This window comes from Zea mays, chromosome 3 (genome assembly GCF_902167145.1).
Source record: "Zea mays cultivar B73 chromosome 3, Zm-B73-REFERENCE-NAM-5.0, whole genome shotgun sequence".
Classification (NCBI taxonomy): Eukaryota; Viridiplantae; Streptophyta; class Magnoliopsida; order Poales; family Poaceae; genus Zea; species Zea mays.
Window position 1 is genome coordinate 49,667,870 of NC_050098.1, and position 21,503 is coordinate 49,689,372.

A 21,503-nucleotide genomic window follows, 5' to 3' on the forward strand; every position below is an offset into this window, starting at 1 on the left:
TTTTATTAGCAGTTACTAAGTGTAAGTAAATACCAAACCTTAAATAAAGTAATAGAACAAATTAATAATAAACCCATGCGTATGCAAATGACAAATTAAATTTAAGTTCCATAATTTAATCATCAGAGAGTCCTGAGCTGCTCATGACCGTGAGCTCGGCTAGTATACCAGTTTTACACTCTGCAGAGGTTGTACCCTTTACCCACAAGTCATGCTACCCATCTGCCAAGGGGTCGCGAATCCCATACACCTCTACCTAGGAAGCGCGGCAGGGCAACACTACGAGGCCTTTACAAAGTTCCACTAGCTTCCGAAAACCCGCTACAGTTTATAGGAAGTTCCAATGCAGGGTTCCTGGTTGACCGCCATCGCAGCAAAATCAACCAGGGACCTCCCTACACTGACCACTCCCCTACTGCCCTTGCCCCTTTCGGGTAAGGTAGTCTTCCACTAGCTTTCCTAATTAGTTAGCCAAGGGCGTCCCATTAAACCCTTGTGGTGGCACGTGGTTCTCAAGTTAAGCTCTATGTTCCAATTAACATTAATGATCTCAACATGAACATAAATAGAATAACAAAAAGAATTGGAACATAGAGGTAATAAATGATTATCCCAAAACCATGTAAAGCAATAGCAAACTACCCAAGTGATTCAGGGGTAAACAAGGTAATGAGATAAACAATCTAGGGTGACCTATTGGGTCCCATCAAAATTATCCTATGCATGGATGAGTGATATTAAAGAACATTATTGGGTAAAATGTGGTCAAGGGCACAACTTGCCTTCAATGAGCTCCTGCTCAGCTACTTCAATCTGCTGCTCACCAAGATTCTCGGTCACGGGCTCTTCTACTCGCCACAATACAAACAACCACAGTATATAGAGAAAATTAACATCACACCAAACATGTAAACAAAATACACAATAATAATCTACATATTAAAATAAAATCCTAGGAACGGGAATCATAATTTTTGGAGTTATATTTTAAATTATGAATTTTCAAAGGTTTTATATGTTTAAAATGGATTAAGTGAGAGATTAAATTTCTTATTGTTTTCATGATAAAATAGAGGCTCTAAGTGGTAGAGAATAATATTACAAAATTTTAGAAACTGGAATGAAGTAATTTGGACTAAAAATGGATTTTCTATTGATTTATCAAGTTCTAGTAATTATTTTCATATTAAAAATCTGTTTCCTATTTCATTTATTCAATTTAAACGATATCTGGACTGGGCCTCATTTACCAGAAAGGTCAGGGGCGCCAGGGTAAAATTTCCAAGACACAGGGAACAGGCCCTGTGGATGGCGGGTTAATTCCTAAGTAGTTCAGGGTCTCATATGAAAAATGAACCAGCGAAGAGGTATCGTCAGATCTCGGCCACTCGTTCAAATATGGGCGCACAGGATTAGATCCCATACGCGCCGAACCGGTATGCAGTGAGGACCGCGCGATCGACTATCTACGGCCTAGATTTAATACGGCGAAGGGTTACGGGATCACCTAATCGCGACCGTCGATCCAAACGCTTGCGGCCCTGATCTATTCCCGAATGGGTATGGGTAGTAGCTAATCCCCACCGTTGATCAGAGAATCAACAGCGCCTAGCCACGTCTTCTACCTCCGGTTAAACCCCGGCGGCGCCGCTCTCCTCTGCTACGGTGGCGCGCCCCCGACGTTCGGCAATCGCCCCGACTAAGCCCTAACTCGACTCCCGAATGAACCCTAGTCTATGCAGGCGCCTACAGGGACAGGGTGGACGAATACGTACCGGCAATCGAGACTCCGACGACGCTGGCCACGCGACGATGCGGTTCCGCGGGAAAGGTCCGACTACGGCGAGAAATTCCCGCCCAGTCGACGCCGCGCGCACCCGGTCTCCGCCCTGTGTGTGTCCCGAGCTACCTCCCGCACGCCCAGGACGAGGCAATCAGAGCGGATGGGCGTTGATGGCGTGGTTCAACGGCAGCGGCGGCGGCTTTGAGCTCCCTCCACGCGATATCCTTAGCTGGCCCGATAACGCACCAGGGGTGCGCAGGTGGTCTATAGGCACGGAACCAGGGGAGGCTGGTGCAATACTCGCCTTGAGTCGTTGCAACGGCCCCAGCGAAAACCCCGGGTCAACATCCATGGCGGTAGATGCGGATTTGGTTACGGCCCCGAGCGGATCGACGAGGGGCGCAGGAGTTCGTTCCAACGGAGGTGAAGCTGACATCGGGGCCCACCTGGCCAGCGAGACGCGCAAGGACAAAGCGGCGTCCATGGGATGTGAGGCTTGGAGATTCCGACCAGCACGCGGATGGCGGAATTCTGTTGGGGAAGAAGAAGAAGTCCCTGACCAGGGGGACCCACAGAGCAGTCACCAGGCACACGCGCAGGACATAGCTGAGATGCTGGCCCCATTGTGTCGGCGCGCGCGTGACAAAAGTGGGCCGTGCAGAGGGTTTTCTCTGGTGGGCCGAATTCGTAGCCGAAGCCCAGGTATGGGATCTTTCCCTTTTTGTTTTTATTTTCTGTTTTTCTTATTCATAATTATTTTGAATCCAATTTGAATTTGAATATGAGTTTCACCTTTGGGTAAATGTACCATTTCAAATCTTAATGTAGAAATAATATATTTTGTTATATATATTTTTATTCTTTTTTATAGTATTCCCTTTCTTCTTTTCCAAACCCTAGAATTTCTTTTAGGGTTTAATTTCTCATTAGAGTATTAACATACTTATTATTATATCATCACCAAATGCACACAAAGTAAGATCCAGCATGATGCAAGATTTATTTAGGTGTCTTTGGGGTATTTATTTAATTGTGTAAGTGGGGTGTTCACATATGATGGTAAGTAGAAATAACACACATATAGTTAAAGGAATTAATTTCTCCTCTTTTATTATAGGTTACAAACTGGGTGTTACAAATCCTACCACCCTTAAAAATAATCTCGTCCTCGAGATTTAAGAAGAACGAGGGAAAAGGTGTGGAAAATCTATGCGAAGCTCTTCTTCTCTCTCTCACTTAGCTTCATCTTGTCCATGGTGAGTCCATTGCACTTTGCACATCTTTATCACCTTATTCCTCGTAACTCGAGTCAATGTATCCAAAATCTTGATCGGGTACTCCGTGTAAGTCAATCACCCTGAACACTGAGCTCTTCCATTGGTAACTGTTCCTCAGGGACACGAAGACACTTCTTCAGTTGAGACACGTGGAACACATTATGCACATCCGATAGACTATCCGGTAACTCGAGTTGGTATGCCACCTCCCCAACTCGCCTAAAGATCAAGAATGGTCCAATATAGCGAGGGGACAATTTGCCCTTAACTTTGAATCTCCTCATTCCACGAAGTGGTGACACCTTGAGATACACATAATCTCCTTCTTCAAATTCCAGTGGTCTCCTTCTATTATCAGCATAACTCTTTTGCCTGGTTTGAGCTACCCTCAATTTCTCCCGAATTATACGGACTTGTTCTTCTGCCTCTTGAATAAGTAAAGGTCCAAAGAACTATCTTCCTCTAGTCTAATCCAATATAAAGGAGTCTTGCATTTCCTGCCATATAGAGTCTCGAACAGTGACATCTTCAGACTGGTCTAATAACTATTATTATATGAAAACTCAGCATAAGGTAGACTCTTTTCCCAACTACTACCATGCTGAAGGGCATAGGCTCTCAACATTTATTCCAATACTTGATTAATCCTTTTAGTCTTGTCCATCAGTCTGAGGATGGTAGGCCGAACTAAAATTCAACTTCGTAACCATATTCTCATGAAAACTTTTCCAAATTCTGAAGGTAAATTGTGATCCTCTATCCAAAACGATCTTCTTTGGTACTCCATGTAAACACACAATCTGAGTCGTATACAACTCTACCAATTGAGATCCCTTATAAGTAGTCTTGACCGGAATGAATTGAGCCACTTTGGTCAGGCTATCCACAATCACCCATATAGCATCATATCCTTTCTAGGTACGAGGCAATCCAGTAATAAAATTCATACCAATCTCTTCCCACTTTCACTCAGGTATCTTAAGTGGGTGCAATAGTCCAGCAGGCCTCTGATGTTCAGCCTTAACTCTTTGGCATACATCGCACATAGCTACATGTGCAGCCACATCTCTCTTCAATCCATACCACCAATACTTCCGCTTCAAATCCTGATACATCTTGGTACTACCAGGATGAATAGAGTACTCCGAGTCATGGGCCTCTTTTAATATAGTCTCTCGAAGGCTTTCAATATCAGGAACACACATCCTGTCCTTGAACCATATGGTGCCTTGCTCATCTTCCGTAAATTCCGGAACTCGACCTTCAGTAATCAGATCCTTAATCTCTTTTATTTTAGCATCGTCAAGTTGGCCTTTGCGGATTTCTTGCTCCAAAGTTGGTTCCACATCAATAGTAACTCCTTCAGTATGAGCAACTATCCCCAGGTTAAGTCTCCTGAAATCCTCAACAATCTCATCGGGTAGCTGGGCAACAATAGCTAAATGAACATGCTCCTTGCGACTCAAGGCATCTGCAACCAAATTTGCCTTGCCCGGGTGATAGTGAATCTCCAAATCATAATCCTTAATAAGCTCCAACCAACGGCGTTGCCTAAGGTTGAGATCCTTTTGAGTGAATATATACTTCAGACTCTTATGATCCGTATATACTTGGCACTTGGTCCCCATGATATAATGTCTCCAAATCTTAAGCGCATGCACAACGGCTGCCAATTCTAAGTCGTGAGTGGGGTAGTTCACTTCATGTTTCCGCAACTAACGAGACACATAGGCGATCACATGTCCTTCTCGCATAAGTACACATCCTAAGCCTTGACCACATGCATCACAATAGATATCAAATCCTTTCTGTAGGTCTGGCATAACCAATACTGGTGGCGACATCAACCTCTTCTTCAATAGATCAAAGCTGTCTTGACACTTCTCGTCCCACTTAAATTCTTTTCCTTTCTCCAAAAGTGAAGTCATAGGCTTAGCAATCTTAGAAAATCCTTCCATAAATCTCCAATAATATCCTACAAGCCCCAAGAAACTCCGAATCTCCGTAACTGTAGTGGGTATGCTCCACACCACTATCTCCTTGACTTTAGCAGGATCCACTGATATCCCTCCATTAGAAATGATATGTCCAAGGAATGACACCTCATCAATCCAGAACTCGCATTTACTGTACTTGGCGTAGAGTTGATTATAGCACCAATCTCAGATGTTCCTCATGATCATTATCACTCTTGGAATAAATAAAAATATCGTCGATCAAAACCACGACGAATCTGACCAGATCATGAACACCTTATCCTTCAAATCCATAAAATAGGCTGGTGCATTAGTTAGTCCAAATGACACAACTGTGAACTCATATAAACCATATCAGGTCGAGAAATCCGTCTTGGGAATATCCGATGGCCTAATCTTCATTTGATGGTAACCCGATCAGAGATCAATCTTCGAGAATACCCTAGCATCTCTCATCTGATCAAATAAATCCTCAATGCAGGGTAATGGATACTTGTTCTTCATAGTGACACCATTAAGGGACCTTTAATCCACACACATCCCTTGCAATCCATCTTCCTTCTGTACAAACAAAACCGGTGCTCTCCAAGGTGAAGACTCGGACGAATGTACCCAGCCACTTGTAATTCCGTTAACTGCTTCTTCAGTCCCTTTAACTCTTCTACAGACATCCTGTATGGCTGTTTGAAAGTAGGGGCAACCCAGGTATGGGATCCATGACAAACTCAACTTCGCTATATGGTGGCATCCCTGGCAACTCCTCTGGAAAGACATCCGGAAAATCTCTAACCACCCGGATGTTGACACCAACAAACTTCTCATCTACTAAGAATGTCGCTAGTCTGATAGCGGTAGTTACTACAATTCCAACTTCAAATCTTTCTCCTTTGGAAATGGTGAGTTCTATGGTTCCTTTAGCACAGTGAATCAACTTCATTTGCCTTTCTTAACCATGACATACCCAGGATCACGTCTATAGTGCTCTCTTCTAACACTATAGGGGTAGCCCATCTGGGTTAGAAATATAGGGTAAGAAAAGAAGAATTGTAGACAAGGTGAGGAATTATGAGAAATGTTACTGCGAGGGATTTATTAGCTAAGCAGATTAATGTTTTACCTACTAAAGCTAACTCAATATCTTATGGTGGTACATGCTAAGATGTCCATCTATAATATATCAATCAATCAAAGAAGCAAATCAGACATTTAACATCAGAACAATCAAACAACATTTTTAAAGACAATAGTTTTAAATTTTGTCTTGGGTTCCCTATCTCTTAAAAAGATCATAGTGGTAGGATTCCAAGGTGCGAAATCCATCTTGTCTTAGAGTAGAAAAGATAAGAATGATCAGAGTAGAATAGCAAAAGGTGAGACAAGATCAAGATGAGATGAGTATAGAATGAGTCAGAGTAAGGTAAGTAGATAAGGGTTTTGTCCATTTCTATCTAGGTTTCGTCCTACAGTCAACATTCCTCTGATACCACTTCTGTCACACCCGGCTTTAAGGAACAAAGCCAGGTGCATCTCATACATGCACCAAGAAGACAACATATATAATAACAGAGTGTATAGAGATAAATGTCATAAAACATCAGAGTATTTATTACATAGCGGAAGACTTATTACAAAATAAGGGAATAACCATAAAACGAACTAAGGATCGTCGGCGCCAATGTCAACTGAGAAACGCCACCTAGATCAGATCATACTCCTCGCCTTGTGGCTCCTCCTGAACCACCAGCTCTTCTCCTGTGGGGGGGGGGTGTGAGACAGCAAGAGTGAGCTCACACATGATCATCGCTCAACAAGTTGTGGGGAATAATGTGACATGAACTCACCAAAGGTGGGAGCTCATGGAGTGTAAGGCTTATCAAAGAGAATGGTTAAAGCTGAGCATTGCTTTTAAGTAGTTGGTCAAAATTTTATTAGCAGTTACTAAGTGTAAGTAAATACCAAACCTTAAATAAAGTAATAGAACAAATTAATAATAAACCCATGCGTATGCAAATGACAAATTAAATTTAAGTTCCATAATTTAATCATCAGAGAGTCCTGAGCTGCTCATGACCGTGAGCTCGGCTAGTATACCAGTTTTACACTCTGCAGAGGTTGTACCCTTTACCCACAAGTCATGCTACCCATCTGCCAAGGGGTCGCGAATCCCATACACCTCTACCTAGGAAGCGCGGCAGGGCAACACTACGAGGCCTTTACAAAGTTCCACTAGCTTCCGAAAACCCGCTACAGTTTATAGGAAGTTCCAATGCAGGGTTCCTGGTTGACCGCCATCGCAGCAAAATCAACCAGGGACCTCCCTACACTGACCACTCCCCTACTGCCCTTGCCCCTTTCGGGTAAGGTAGTCTTCCACTAGCTTTCCTAATTAGTTAGCCAAGGGCGTCCCATTAAACCCTTGTGGTGGCACGTGGTTCTCAAGTTAAGCTCTATGTTCCAATTAACATTAATGATCTCAACATGAACATAAATAGAATAACAAAAAGAATTGGAACATAGAGGTAATAAATGATTATCCCAAAACCATGTAAAGCAATAGCAAACTACCCAAGTGATTCAGGGGTAAACAAGGTAATGAGATAAACAATCTAGGGTGACCTATTGGGTCCCATCAAAATTATCCTATGCATGGATGAGTGATATTAAAGAACATTATTGGGTAAAATGTGGTCAAGGGCACAACTTGCCTTCAATGAGCTCCTGCTCAGCTACTTCAATCTGCTGCTCACCAAGATTCTCGGTCACGGGCTCTTCTACTCGCCACAATACAAACAACCACAGTATATAGAGAAAATTAACATCACACCAAACATGTAAACAAAATACACAATAATAATCTACATATTAAAATAAAATCCTAGGAACGGGAATCATAATTTTTGGAGTTATATTTTAAATTATGAATTTTCAAAGGTTTTATATGTTTAAAATGGATTAAGTGAGAGATTAAATTTCTTATTGTTTTCATGATAAAATAGAGGCTCTAAGTGGTAGAGAATAATATTACAAAATTTTAGAAACTGGAATGAAGTAATTTGGACTAAAAATGGATTTTCTATTGATTTATCAAGTTCTAGTAATTATTTTCATATTAAAAATCTGTTTCCTATTTCATTTATTCAATTTAAACGATATCTGGACTGGGCCTCATTTACCAGAAAGGTCAGGGGCGCCAGGGTAAAATTTCCAAGACACAGGGAACAGGCCCTGTGGATGGCGGGTTAATTCCTAAGTAGTTCAGGGTCTCATATGAAAAATGAACCAGCGAAGAGGTATCGTCAGATCTCGGCCACTCGTTCAAATATGGGCGCACAGGATTAGATCCCATACGCGCCGAACCGGTATGCAGTGAGGACCGCGCGATCGACTATCTACGGCCTAGATTTAATACGGCGAAGGGTTACGGGATCACCTAATCGCGACCGTCGACCCAAACGCTTGCGGCCCTGATCTATTCCCGAATGGGTATGGGTAGTAGCTAATCCCCACCGTTGATCAGAGAATCAACAGCGCCTAGCCACGTCTTCTACCTCCGGTTAAACCCCGGCGGCGCCGCTCTCCTCTGCTACGGTGGCGCGCCCCCGACGTTCGGCAATCGCCCCGACTAAGCCCTAACTCGACTCCCGAATGAACTCTAGTCTATGCAGGCGCCTACAGGGACAGGGTGGACGAATACGTACCGGCAATCGAGACTCCGACGACGCTGGCCACGCGACGATGCGGTTCCGCGGGAAAGGTCCGACTACGGCGAGAAATTCCCGCCCAGTCGACGCCGCGCGCACCCGGTCTCCGCCCTGTGTGTGTCCCGAGCTACCTCCCGCACGCCCAGGACGAGGCAATCAGAGCGGATGGGCGTTGATGGCGTGGTTCAACGGCAGCGGCGGCGGCTTTGAGCTCCCTCCACGCGATATCCTTAGCTGGCCCGATAACGCACCAGGGGTGCGCAGGTGGTCTATAGGCACGGAACCAGGGGAGGCTGGTGCAATACTCGCCTTGAGTCGTTGCAATGGCCCCAGCGAAAACCCCGGGTCAACATCCATGGCGGTAGATGCGGATTTGGTTACGGCCCCGAGCGGATCGACGAGGGGCGCAGGAGTTCGTTCCAACGGAGGTGAAGCTGACATCGGGGCCCACCTGGCCAGCGAGACGCGCAAGGACAAAGCGGCGTCCATGGGATGTGAGGCTTGGAGATTCCGACCAGCACGCGGATGGCGGAATTCTGTTGGGGAAGAAGAAGAAGTCCCTGACCAGGGGGACCCACAGAGCAGTCACCAGGCACACGCGCAGGACATAGCTGAGATGCTGGCCCCATTGTGTCGGCGCGCGCGTGACAAAAGTGGGCCGTGCAGAGGGTTTTCTCTGGTGGGCCGAATTCGTAGCCGAAGCCCAGGTATGGGATCTTTCCCTTTTTGTTTTTATTTTCTGTTTTTCTTATTCATAATTATTTTGAATCCAATTTGAATTTGAATATGAGTTTCACCTTTGGGTAAATGTACCATTTCAAATCTTAATGTAGAAATAATATATTTTGTTATATATATTTTTATTCTTTTTTATAGTATTCCCTTTCTTCTTTTCCAAACCCTAGAATTTCTTTTAGGGTTTAATTTCTCATTAGAGTATTAACATACTTATTATTATATCATCACCAAATGCACACAAAGTAAGATCCAGCATGATGCAAGATTTATTTAGGTGTCTTTGGGGTATTTATTTAATTGTGTAAGTGGGGTGTTCACATATGATGGTAAGTAGAAATAACACACATATAGATAAAGGAATTAATTTCTCCTCTTTTATTATAGGTTACAAACTGGGTGTTAGAGCATCTCCAACAACGTGACCTATAAAAATGCCTTATAATTTAAAAATAAGTAAATTTTATAGAATTTAGGGCACCAACAAAACACCTCACTCCAACAGTAAAGCCCCAAATCTAGATTATAGGGTAGCCCACTACGGTGTAGTATATTTGAGGCACTTGAGAGAGTGCCCTATAGTTTTTTGACAAAATTTATTGAATTAAAGCACTGTTGGAGTGGTTTTTCCTGTGTAAAGCCCTATATTTCGATTTGAGGCATTAGTTTGAGGCATTGTTGGAGATGCTCTTACAGCCCACACTTGACACTTCTCCACGCCCGTGCGTCCTCCCTGAGCCGCAGGTCCGCACATCTCCCCGAGCCACCGCGCCATCATCTACGGCATCGTCGGTGTCCACGCAACCGACAGCCGCGCGTTGAAGTAAGCCCCCCATTTTATGTAGTTTGAAATTTAGGCATGCATGCATTTATAGTTTAGTTTAATACATAGTTTAGTTTAATTTGAATATATAGAAAATTTGATGTGTATACTGTATATTTAATTTAGTGTTCTTTATTTCCGACAACCAATTTATGAATATATAATATAATTATGTTTTTAGTCCAACCATAGATATCTAGAGTATTCACACTTCTACTTTCCGATATCTAGAATACTCAAACTTCTAATTTTCGAGGGTAATTGTTAAACCCTTGGAAATAGGATCTTTTAGTTATATTTATTTAGTTTTTAATGTTATTTAGTATAAAATAGTGTATTAGTTGTTTATTAATTGAAGTATTTGGGATGAGATAATAATTATACCATAAAAGCAAAGCTTATTTTTTTAACAAACAGAACCTATGTGTAACTTGTTTCGGAACGACATACCTCACATGTGATACATGTTAGGTGTACTGAGCCAAAATTATTCCTTTATTGGACAACCTTGGAGTGACCGACATAGCGCGTATTTATGACATGACATATGCTCATGTATAATTTTGGTAGCATAACCCCTTTGTTCTCTGTTACACCATTTTTAGATGTGTAAATGGAGAACACCGAGTTATGATGTCGAACTTTCGCTTGAGCTCTGCCACCTCCATTGTTCCCTACAATTGACCCTGCTCTGTTCCATACTCCTGTGAGTATCAAAATTGTAGTTAGATGTTGGTAATGCATCTGGTATAACACATGGAATCTCTTCTATGTGCAGGGCTAATCTGGGACGGCATCCAACAACCCTCATGAACCGCCCAGCCCATCGCAGCACCAGTCCAACCGCCCACCTCGATGAGAGCTATGCTTTTAGTGTTCAGACTTCAGAACTTGTGTTGAATACTTATGTCAGAGCTTGAGACTTATGTTTTGATACTTCTGAACTTGTGTTGATACTTATGCTTGTGTTGAGAACTTGTATATTAATGTTTGTGTTGTATATTTATGTCTGTGATGATATATGTAATGTATATATGTGATAATATATGTGATGTATCTTTTGTTTGTTTGGATGGAATAGAAAAAATAAATAAAAATGTGTGTACTGGTCACTTTGCCGAGTGTTACACTCGGCAAAGAGGGGGTTTGCCGAGTGTCAGGTCCATAGCACTCGGCAAAGAACCAATACCTGGGCACCGGTATTGCTTCTTTGCCGAGTATGGTGGCCCTGACACTCGGCAAAGAGGCACGCTTTGCCAAGTGCCATACAGAGCACTCGACAAAGAACCTGACAAAGGCACCCGCTGACGGATTCTTTGCCGAGTGCTGGCCGACAGACACTCGGCAACATGGTAAATTCTTTGCCGAGTGTATTAGGAGACACTCGGCAAAGGTAACCTCTTTGCCGAGTGTCACCTAGAATACTCGGCAAATACGTCGTTTTCGTCACCCCGGCGCCGTGACGGCCGCTTTTCTTTGCCGAGTACCATCTGGCACTCGACAAAGTCTGTGTCGAGTGCCCGGGAAAAAATACTCGACAAAGAAGCTTTTATCGATGTACTGTTCGCCGAGCTCTCTTTGCCGAGTGCGACACTCGGCAAAGACTTTGCCGAGTGTTTTTCAGGGTTTGCCGAGTGCTCCAAGCACTCGGCAAAGCACCCGATTCGGTAGTGGTTTCGGGGTAAAGCCGGAAAACATAAGCTGCAATTATTGAAACGAAACCCCTCCCAAACCGGGAATCTAATAAGTGCGTTAAAAGCTATAGCGAAAACGTCTTTATCTTGGAGGAACGCACTTCTCTATAGGCGTATATATCCAAACAAGAGGGACATTTCAACAGATAACCTCGGAACAGAAAACAGATAATTTAAGAAATAATTGGTGCTTAGCTTTTAGACATGACATTATCGGCTTATTATATATAAGTGTTATCGTTATCATACATTACATATATAGTACTATAAAGTACTCATAGAAACAACAAAACAACAAAACCAATCCTGCAGAATCGAGTAGACAACCACAGCACAAAACAATGAATCTTTGTTATTCATGCATGCATGGCTAACAGCCACCACTAGTACAAAAAGGCTCAAAGCCTGCGGCACCCATATATTTTTACAGACGGATTCGGTTATCCACCGACTGTGCTATTTCTAGTGGCGGTTCCTTAAGAAAACCGCCACTAGAAATCGTATTTCTAGTGGCGGTTCCTTAAAAAAACCGCCAGTAGAAATCCATGATTTGTAGTGGCGGTTTTCTTAAGGAACCGCCAGTAGAAATACGATTTCTAGTGGCGGTTTTCTTAAGGAACCGCCACTAGAAATCATTTTTATCCTTAATTTTTCGAGTTTTTCAAACGACCTCGTATGATAAAACCACTAAAATAAAAGTTGTAGATCTCTAAAAGTTATGAAACTTTGTAGTTGACAACTTTTTTATTTGAACTCATTTCGGTTCTCAAAAATTGAATCTAAGTATGGCAAATTTAAAATTCAGATTTTGCAAACTACCTCGGATGAAAAAAGTGTCAAAATAAAAGTTGTAGAACTCCAAAAGTTATTTATCTTTGTAGTTGACAACTTTTTTATTTGAATTCGTTTAGGGTCTCAAATAAGCAATTTACACTCAAATGGTTTTAATATGTGGAGAAAACAACTACAAACTAGACACAAGTCATGTCATAGACGGAGTGGTAGTGGAGGGTACGCGCGAGGGTGAGGTCTACGGTTCGATTCCTCACAACCGCATAGCGCGCGAATTTTGCGCGAAAAATGCCGCGACTTACACTGGCGGTTTTATTACGTCGACCGCCAGTGAAAATCGATTTTCACCGGTGGTCTTCAGTTAGTATAGAGCTTATCTGTACTAGTGCACCGGCCGGCCGGCAGCCTGCCGCCTACTCATCCTCTTTGCTGGCCTGCATTACGCGGTGCATTCTCTCGATGTACTCAGAGGCTCTTGCCGTAGTAGTAGTCGTCGTCATCGCTCGGCCGCACTCTTGTTCCCTGGTAGTACCTCTGCGGCGGCGTCGAGGCTGCCGCTTCCACCTCCTGCTGCCTCCCGCCGGAGCTCTGCTTCTTGCAGCCGAACAGGGACGCAAAAAAGGAGCTCTTTTTCCCTCTCCCCATCGACGCCGTACGTACCGCACTCAGCAAGCTATACAACACAAACTGGATGATCGGTTCGTCGTCCAAGGCTCGCTCTCGCTGTCTCTTGTCTCTTGCAATGTACTACAGCATCTGGCTGCGGGTGCCTGCGGGTTAGCGTTATGGGGAACAGGCCGGCCGGTCTCGTGTATTTATAGGAGATTAGCGAGGAGACTGACCCCCTCACTTGCCCACATGTGGCATGGCTTGTTTAGAGCTTCATTATATTAGTCTACTCGCCATTAGGGTTTCTGTAGTACGGAAGGAGACATGCTTTGCGCGGTTAGGCAGCAGCTTTCTATGATTAATCGCGTTGTTCGCTGGGCTAGCTAGCTAGCTCTTTTTAAGACTGGCCATTCATTGGGCGGGCCGTGTAATCCGGCGACACAAATTCAAGACTGAATTGAAATAAGTAATCAAAATGTGACTGAACCTGTCGATCGATGTTTCTAGTAGTAGTGCATGCTAGTGTATATGTATCCAAGACTAGTACGCACGTGGACGTAGCAGCGCACGTAACCGTATTTTTGAGCACCGCAATGCAAGGTCGAGTTGGGCAGAGCTATACCGGCCGTCAGCAGTGACGAACGGACAGAGAAAGGCCTTTCAGCTATATATGAGTTGACAATAAAACGCGTGCAGGCTGCTGTGTACGTAGCTCGTAGTGCACTCGATTTGAAAATAGAATGCATAGACCAAGTACCATTCAGCTAGAGACGCCGAATCTTGAGCATTTCCATCACTACTATTCGCAAGAGAGATCCAAGACGCATAGAAGTGGATTCCTGGAGTTGTTGGACGAGAGGACTTCCTGTTGGCTGCAGCGCGCGCGGCAGAAATTTCCAAAGTTACAACTTGAGCTACTTTTTTTAACGTGAAGAATAAGGTTCTCAGGCTTTATATATAGCTGTGTAAAGCACTGTTTTGCAATATAGATAACAAGCACCATTTTAGAGAGTATAATTTGAAATAGGAGTTGATATAGAAGATGAGATAGAAGAGATGTTCGAGATAGCTTTACTGTCCTAGGGCATGTTTGGGAGATCTCCCAAACTGTCTCCGACTCTTATAGTAGCTGTCACACCCGGTTTTAGGGGGCAAAACCGAATGCATAATATATGTGTGCCATGATCTATTTCCACACATATGTTAACGTCACAAGTGTAATATATCAAAAGAACAATGCATAAGAGCGTAAATAAAGATTATATTAACATATTATACTTCGAGCAGACATAATGTCTTAACCTTTATTCATCAAAATACAGCGTAACATGGACATCTATCCACAGGAAGATGACCGGGGGTACCACTAGACTAGCATCCATCGAGTTCACCATCAAAATCTTCATCTACAGCTTCTGATCAAAATTTAAGCAAGGGTGAGTTCACTTATTGTCAGGGCTCAGCTAGTGGGGGAAAATGCAAGGTAACAAGGTAAGACTAAAGTTAAATGCGGTTAGCATTTTAGTTGGTCAACATTTTATTATCAACACCTGATTACTAGGTATAAGTATATACCAAGTCCATATTAAGCATATGAAATATTCATCAGCATATATGTGTCATCAACATAAATAATCACCAACACAAGCTCAGAACCACTTGAACCAATAAGGACCATGATTTATTTTCATCTTCAAGTTCAATTATCATGTGAGGGTACAGCTGCTCATAACCGTCACTACTAGAAATATACTTATTTAAGACACACATTTTAAGACAGATACATGCGCGTTTTATAGAAGCGTCTTTTATCATATGGTGATGAATAAGGTAAGACAGTTTGTTGGATATCCGTCTTTAATAAAGAAGTGTTTTGAGACGGTTACATCGTAAGAAATGTCTTATGTTGATTTAAGACGGATTGTTATTGAAAACCATCTTAAATAAATATACCTTTTGATTCATTATGATTTTAAGAATTGTCTTAGATTTTGGTTAATATATTAGACACTTCTATATATGAAACCATCTCAAATAAAGATATTATTAGAGTCGTCTAGACTATAAGAACTGACTTAGATGTTAGTGGGTATACTAGACACTTCTAAATATGAAACTATCTTAGTATGATATTTCTGATAAGTCATATTGTGAAAAAACATAGTGAATAGTGAATTCGACTTAGTTTGATGATATATATGATATAAAATGTAAAACTTATCTATATAAATAATTCCTTCTAATCTCTTTTATTAAATCCGGGGAGGATTTTTTATACCCTCTCCGCACTCTACAGCCCGCTTGCCTCTCTTTCTCTGTGACCAATTCCTGCTCCCGCGCTCTACACCGGCGCCCAAATCGAGCAGAATCACTGCTCGCGGACGGGATTGCTCCACTGCCACCTCCAGTCCACTTCGTCTTCCTCCCTTCCCCAGTTCATATCTACTCCACTGCCACCTTCCTCTCCCGAGCCGCTTCTCATGACGTCTCCGAGCGAAAACCCTAACCCTAATCCTAATACACCATTTGAGATCGGGAAGCTTTTCAGGCCAACGAATCCCATGCCCAACGCCACCCCCAACCCCATCTTCCCCGGCGTCACTGGAGGCCCGGCGCCATCCGGCCCCTACTCGTTCCCTCCGGTGACCCGCCCTTCCACCACGGACCCTACATCCACTATCCGCAGGACCCCCACGCCATGACCCGCCCAATTGTCTCCTTCCCCATGCCAAACCCAAACCTCAACACCAACCCGAACGCTAACCCCAATGCCGTCGCCCCGGGCCCCAACCCCGGCGCGCGCCTCATGCAGCTGCTCGGGAACTCCGGGCCGACACAGTTCGAGACCGCCGACTCCATGCCGCCGCCCACATCAGAGTTCGCACAACTGCAGTCGCTCCCAGCGATGCCATCCGCGCCGCCGGCCAGGATGCTGAGCAGCACCAGCAGCAAGGTGCCCAGGGGCGGTTACTTGGCACCGGGAACGAGCGGTGCACGATGTTGACTCGAGGCTTCCCGGGGAAGGGCAGCCACCGCAGCTGGAGGTGACACCGATTACCAAGTACACATCAGATCCCGGGCTTGTGCTGGGCAGATAGATCGCTGTGAACCGGTCGTATATGGGCTTAGGCTCGATAACATCTGTGTGCTGAACATCAACTCTGCACTCCGTTCACTCCTCCGTGGTCACACACAGGTATGCGCATGCAGGTTAAGGATATGCTTGGATTGAAGGGTGTTTAAATCTCCAATAGTTCAAAAACTCCTACAATACATCTCAATCCACTCCAATCCCTCTCATTCCTAGATTACACAAACTAGGCCTAAGAGATATAGTCGTTGGTTAGTATTGTGTATAAATGTTCAGACTAATGACCAGCCAACAGTTTCATCTTATGTACATAGTCCGACTGAGTTAAAAGTGGCATGGCCTTGTGGTGAAATCTTGAAGAGGAACCTGTTGCCATGAGATAGTCACACAATTTGTAATTAAGCATATTGATGCACGTCTTGTTTCTTGTGCCATGCTCAACTGCATGTGTCATATATGGCTTCATATTATAGATTGTTACTTCTGTTTTGGCCTTCTAGGTCCATTTCTTGTTTGATTCCATTATGAGATTGATAAGTTAACCGTTTCGAACCGATTAACAGGGAGGCTCGATTCATTTTTTCCCATTTGCTTGTGTGTTAGTATAATAGAGCTGAAATAGTGTTGTATGTGTGTGTTGTGAGATTGATAAATTAACCGTTTCGAACCGATTAACAGGGAGGCTCGATTCATTTAACAGGAAGGTCTGCGCATTCACCTCCTTCCGCGCCGTCAATGGAAGCCAGATCTCCAAACATGCGGTCCTCACAACGTCGATCGAATCCAATCCAATCCACAGCAAACAATGGCATCCAATGGCAGCGACATTGTGATGATGTACGGAACACGGCGCTGCTGGAGCCATCCAAGCAGCCCAAGTCAGTGACTTTCTCTGTCAAGGTGAGCCTAGCGCAGATGCTCCGTGGCATGATCATCATGGACGTGGTCACCCTGGAGTAGGCACGCATTACAGATTCGTAGTACACAGCTCTAAGGTATTAAAAAATGATGCATCGACATCGTTTGTTCTTTTTTCACTCATAATGCAGGAAACAGAAATAGGGCATTTGATTTTTGTGCATATATTAAGTACAATGATAAATCATGCAATGTGCCAGTTTTTGCCCAAATGATACCTATTCCGTTGGCTTCATTAAGCCATATGGGAGATGCTTTGTACATTTAGGAATAAGACAAGAAAACATGATTACTTCTGGTATTTTGAGGAATAGACAAAAAACATGATTACATTTAGGCTATGCTTTGTGCGAGGTCAAATGATTAGTGAATTTCTCATTATCGATGAAGGTATTGTTTGATTTGTTCACCACTGAAAAGTGAAAACTTGGCAGTAGCAGTCTCTGAGATTAATGTGACAATGGTAGACATGATCATTTGCTTCAAAAAGCGACGGCTGCTTGTATTGATGAATAAATCTCCTATTAACATATTTTGAATGAAGTACTTTGGTTACCAAGTTGATTACCAAGTTTGTCAATTAGTATTTTAGTTTGGATATAGAGTACGCTTATGCATGAGCTATTTCACAATGTTTATTTATGAGATATATAATGGTAATTTAGAATGATATCATCCTACTTTCATATATTTGATGGACATCACATATGCATCTCACTAGCGGTGTGGAGAGTGGCAGGGAATCCTCATCGTTGTACTGACGGTACGATATACAACAAGTATGTACTGTCTTTGATTGTGCTTTCGTTTAAAAGGTAGTTTTGTCAGTTCACATTACCCTGCAACTTGTTAATTACTATATCTGTTGAAAGGAGTTGTCTATTATCTGCAACTTCACATAGCAGGTCAATACAGACAAGACAAAAAAACTAAACAAAGCATTGTCAATGGTGACCTACCACAAAAATATATTCTTAACTGACAATAAGATTATTTCAGGCTCTGTTCATCCTACTAACATTTTATTTAGACATATACCGCTACGCTTGTAATTATTATGGTGCTTATCATCTTCTAGCCCATTGGAAGTTTCCTTCTCATCTCTGTTATCAGGGAAGCATTTGAGCCTTCTCTATCATCAAGCTGGGATCCCTTGAGTATTTGGAGAGGTATTTAGGAGATCATGGATGAAGAAATGGAAGATGTCATAGTCAAGGTTCTGGACTGCTCGAACCAATCAGAGGTGATAAATCAGTGCTAGTTATTGCTTTATATTTCTGAACAAGACGTTTCTGTCTGTTAGAAATTGTTGCGACATTTGCTTAGGGATTCCCATGTGCCATGTTACTAGTTACACTGCTATTGCTGGTCTCATTTAGTTTAACATACCACTGTTAGATCTTAGAGGTATATATTGCTAAAAAGAATGCATGATCATTGATTCATTGTGATACCACCTGTGCTAACTTATTTTGAGCTCCTCTTATTCTTGCCGGCTCCCCGATGGAGATGAATGAAGAAAGGAAGGTCAGCTTACTAGGACTAGCAGATATATTATCAGCCTCAATTGGAGGATTCTCATGGGCTCCCTTGATTTCAAAGATCTGCAAGAATAAAGTCGAGGCAGAGGCTTGGTTTACTGGTCTTAGTGCCTTGATATGTCGAGGACAGCATGGATCCCAGGTCCAACATATAGATGGAATCCGGATCGCTGGACTTCCTTTTGATGTAAGCTCTTATGCTTAAACAAAGTTCACTGTTACCCACATTTTTCTGATTAATATTTAGTTATTTTTATAGTCTATATTTCACATCACTACCTGACTCACTGCTTCTTATCAGTATGTTCTGATATCTTGATGTTGATTTTTTGCTGCTCAAATTTGTCACACGCTATTCTTGTAGCTATATACGGCATTCAATAATTAGAAACAGAATGATCTCGACAAATGCCTGATCAGTAACCAAAGCGGAGCCATGGTGTCAGTGAATGTCCAATGGAGCTTTTGCTTGATATTCTTTTGACCTCATTGCAACTTTTGTCGTTGAGGTTCTTGGTTATTAGCCACTGCCTACATCCATCTTTATTTGTTGGAGGTGGTTTTATCTGTTATTGCTAGAGTTTAACAGGCAACTTAAAATGGCAGGTTAAATCCACTTTTAGGCAATCTTGTGGCTTGTAGCACATTGCAGATATCTCATCATGTTACTTTTCTAATTTTATTTGGTCCATGTATTATAATCATGTGCAATAGATAAATCATAGTACTTACATCTTGGAATGCAATAATTCTAATAATCTTCATATCAATTTGTTGCAGGGTGCAAGAGAAAGTAGCCTAAGTGGTAGCTCTACTTTCTCTTCGGATTCCTTTGAGAATAAGCTGAGCTCGGTAAACTCTACCAAGGATCGTTCTTCGAGAGAATATACATATTCAGAAAGGACTGATGTGTCAGATATGCAAGTGAAAAGTGTTTCTTCTTCAGACATTCGAATCAGTGTTTCCAGTGCCCTTAGCACATCCAGCCATGGCTCTACGAACAAGAGCCATCAAGCTTCTAGTTCTGGTCGTTCGCTCTCCTATTTTTCTGCTCAATATGTAAGGAGCTGAGTCATGTGCATTGTAGCCTGTATTTTTTTATTTTTTAGCAATTGACTATATTTGATGAACATCAGAGATGCATATACTTTTTTCTCCAAGTTTCAGCATGTAGTGGTTATCAGGGAGTCGCCATCTTGGAAGTATAGTAGCTGAATTTATTTGAGTAGTCTTTTATCCAGGGTACTAAATTTTTTTGTTAAAAATGTCACTGCATTTATGTCCTAGTGTCCACATCCTTATCTCTACTACTTTTGGCTGCCTAGGTAAGATGTTACATCCATATGACCTTTGTGATATCTTTTTTGCTATATGTACTTTTACCAGGCATAAATGTGATCTGATTTGTGTAGCTTGCTCGTCTTGCTAAGATGGAGGTTGAGTATCGATGTATCCAGATCATAGAGATTGGTCTTCCAATGGGTAAACATATTAGGATGAGAGACACCCCGGGGGTCTAAAATCTGATGTTGAGTCCGCATTGCAAGTTCTAAATTTTGCAATATAAGTTGACTGAGATAGGAGAGCATGAACAAGTGGATAGACTTGAGGTGATTTTAATATTTTATGATATTATCCACCCAACCGTCTCAGCTTTCTTAAGAACTAACTAGTTCATTTACAATATGTTTCTTGTCACATCTGTGCCTTTTATTTTTCTTAGGTTTTACCTTCTCCCCATTCGTGTATCTAAAAAAGATCTCTTCACAGCTCTGGAAACAATCCAATGGATGTGGATGTAGGAAACACTTCAAGTGACCAACATGTTCCGGCAGAGAGGTTGCACATAACATACAAGTCTGAAGCTTTGTTTTGTTTATGCCTAATCCTTAGTTGTCCTTGTTTTTTTATAACATGCAGGATTGAAGCATCTGAAGTAATTCTTGGTAAGCATGTGTTGGAAAACCATATAGATCAAATGTCAACTGATGAAGTCGAGCAATCGATTAACAGGTAGTCAACTGCACCTTACACTAGGAGCTAAATAGTTTTATTTTGGAGGTATGAAAAGAGGGCCTTACGCCAGAAGCCAAACAATTTTTATTGCATTGAAAAAGGGCTGTTTTCTTTCATGCTTGTAACAAATAACCAAGCATGTTGATTGCTTTGAAATTTTGTTTACTTGTGCTCTCAGGGACTACAAGATACAAACAGGGTAATGATGTGGAATGGTATTGTTCGAATCGTATAGCTACCATTCTAGCAAGATGTTTACCTACAGGTCCCCTGGCCATGATGTGTCATGATGGATGTCTGATGAATCCAGCTAAAGCTCTACATTTGTAACGAACGCTTTCTGACGAGGGCACGGCGATAACACACCTTCTATTCTAGTATGCTTAGTTAGATTCAATGTTAGCGCAAACGACTGATGATAAGTTTTTCAGTTAGTATTTTAATTTGGATTTAGAGTACACTTATGTATGATTTATTTGACAATGCTTATTTATGAGACATTGAATTGTACTTATCTATATTACATTAAATATGATGTTATTAAATA

General features: G+C 42.3%; 1 long non-coding RNA gene across 1 annotated transcript; it reads left to right on the forward strand.

Moving 5' to 3' along the window:
* The first annotated feature begins 18,110 nt into the window (after positions 1-18,110).
* Positions 18,111-21,503, forward strand: LOC103650057 (uncharacterized). Its single transcript, XR_002268343.2, has 4 exons — positions 18,111-19,127; positions 19,721-20,779; positions 20,861-20,953; positions 21,135-21,503. It is a non-coding gene; the product is annotated as an uncharacterized lncRNA (long non-coding RNA).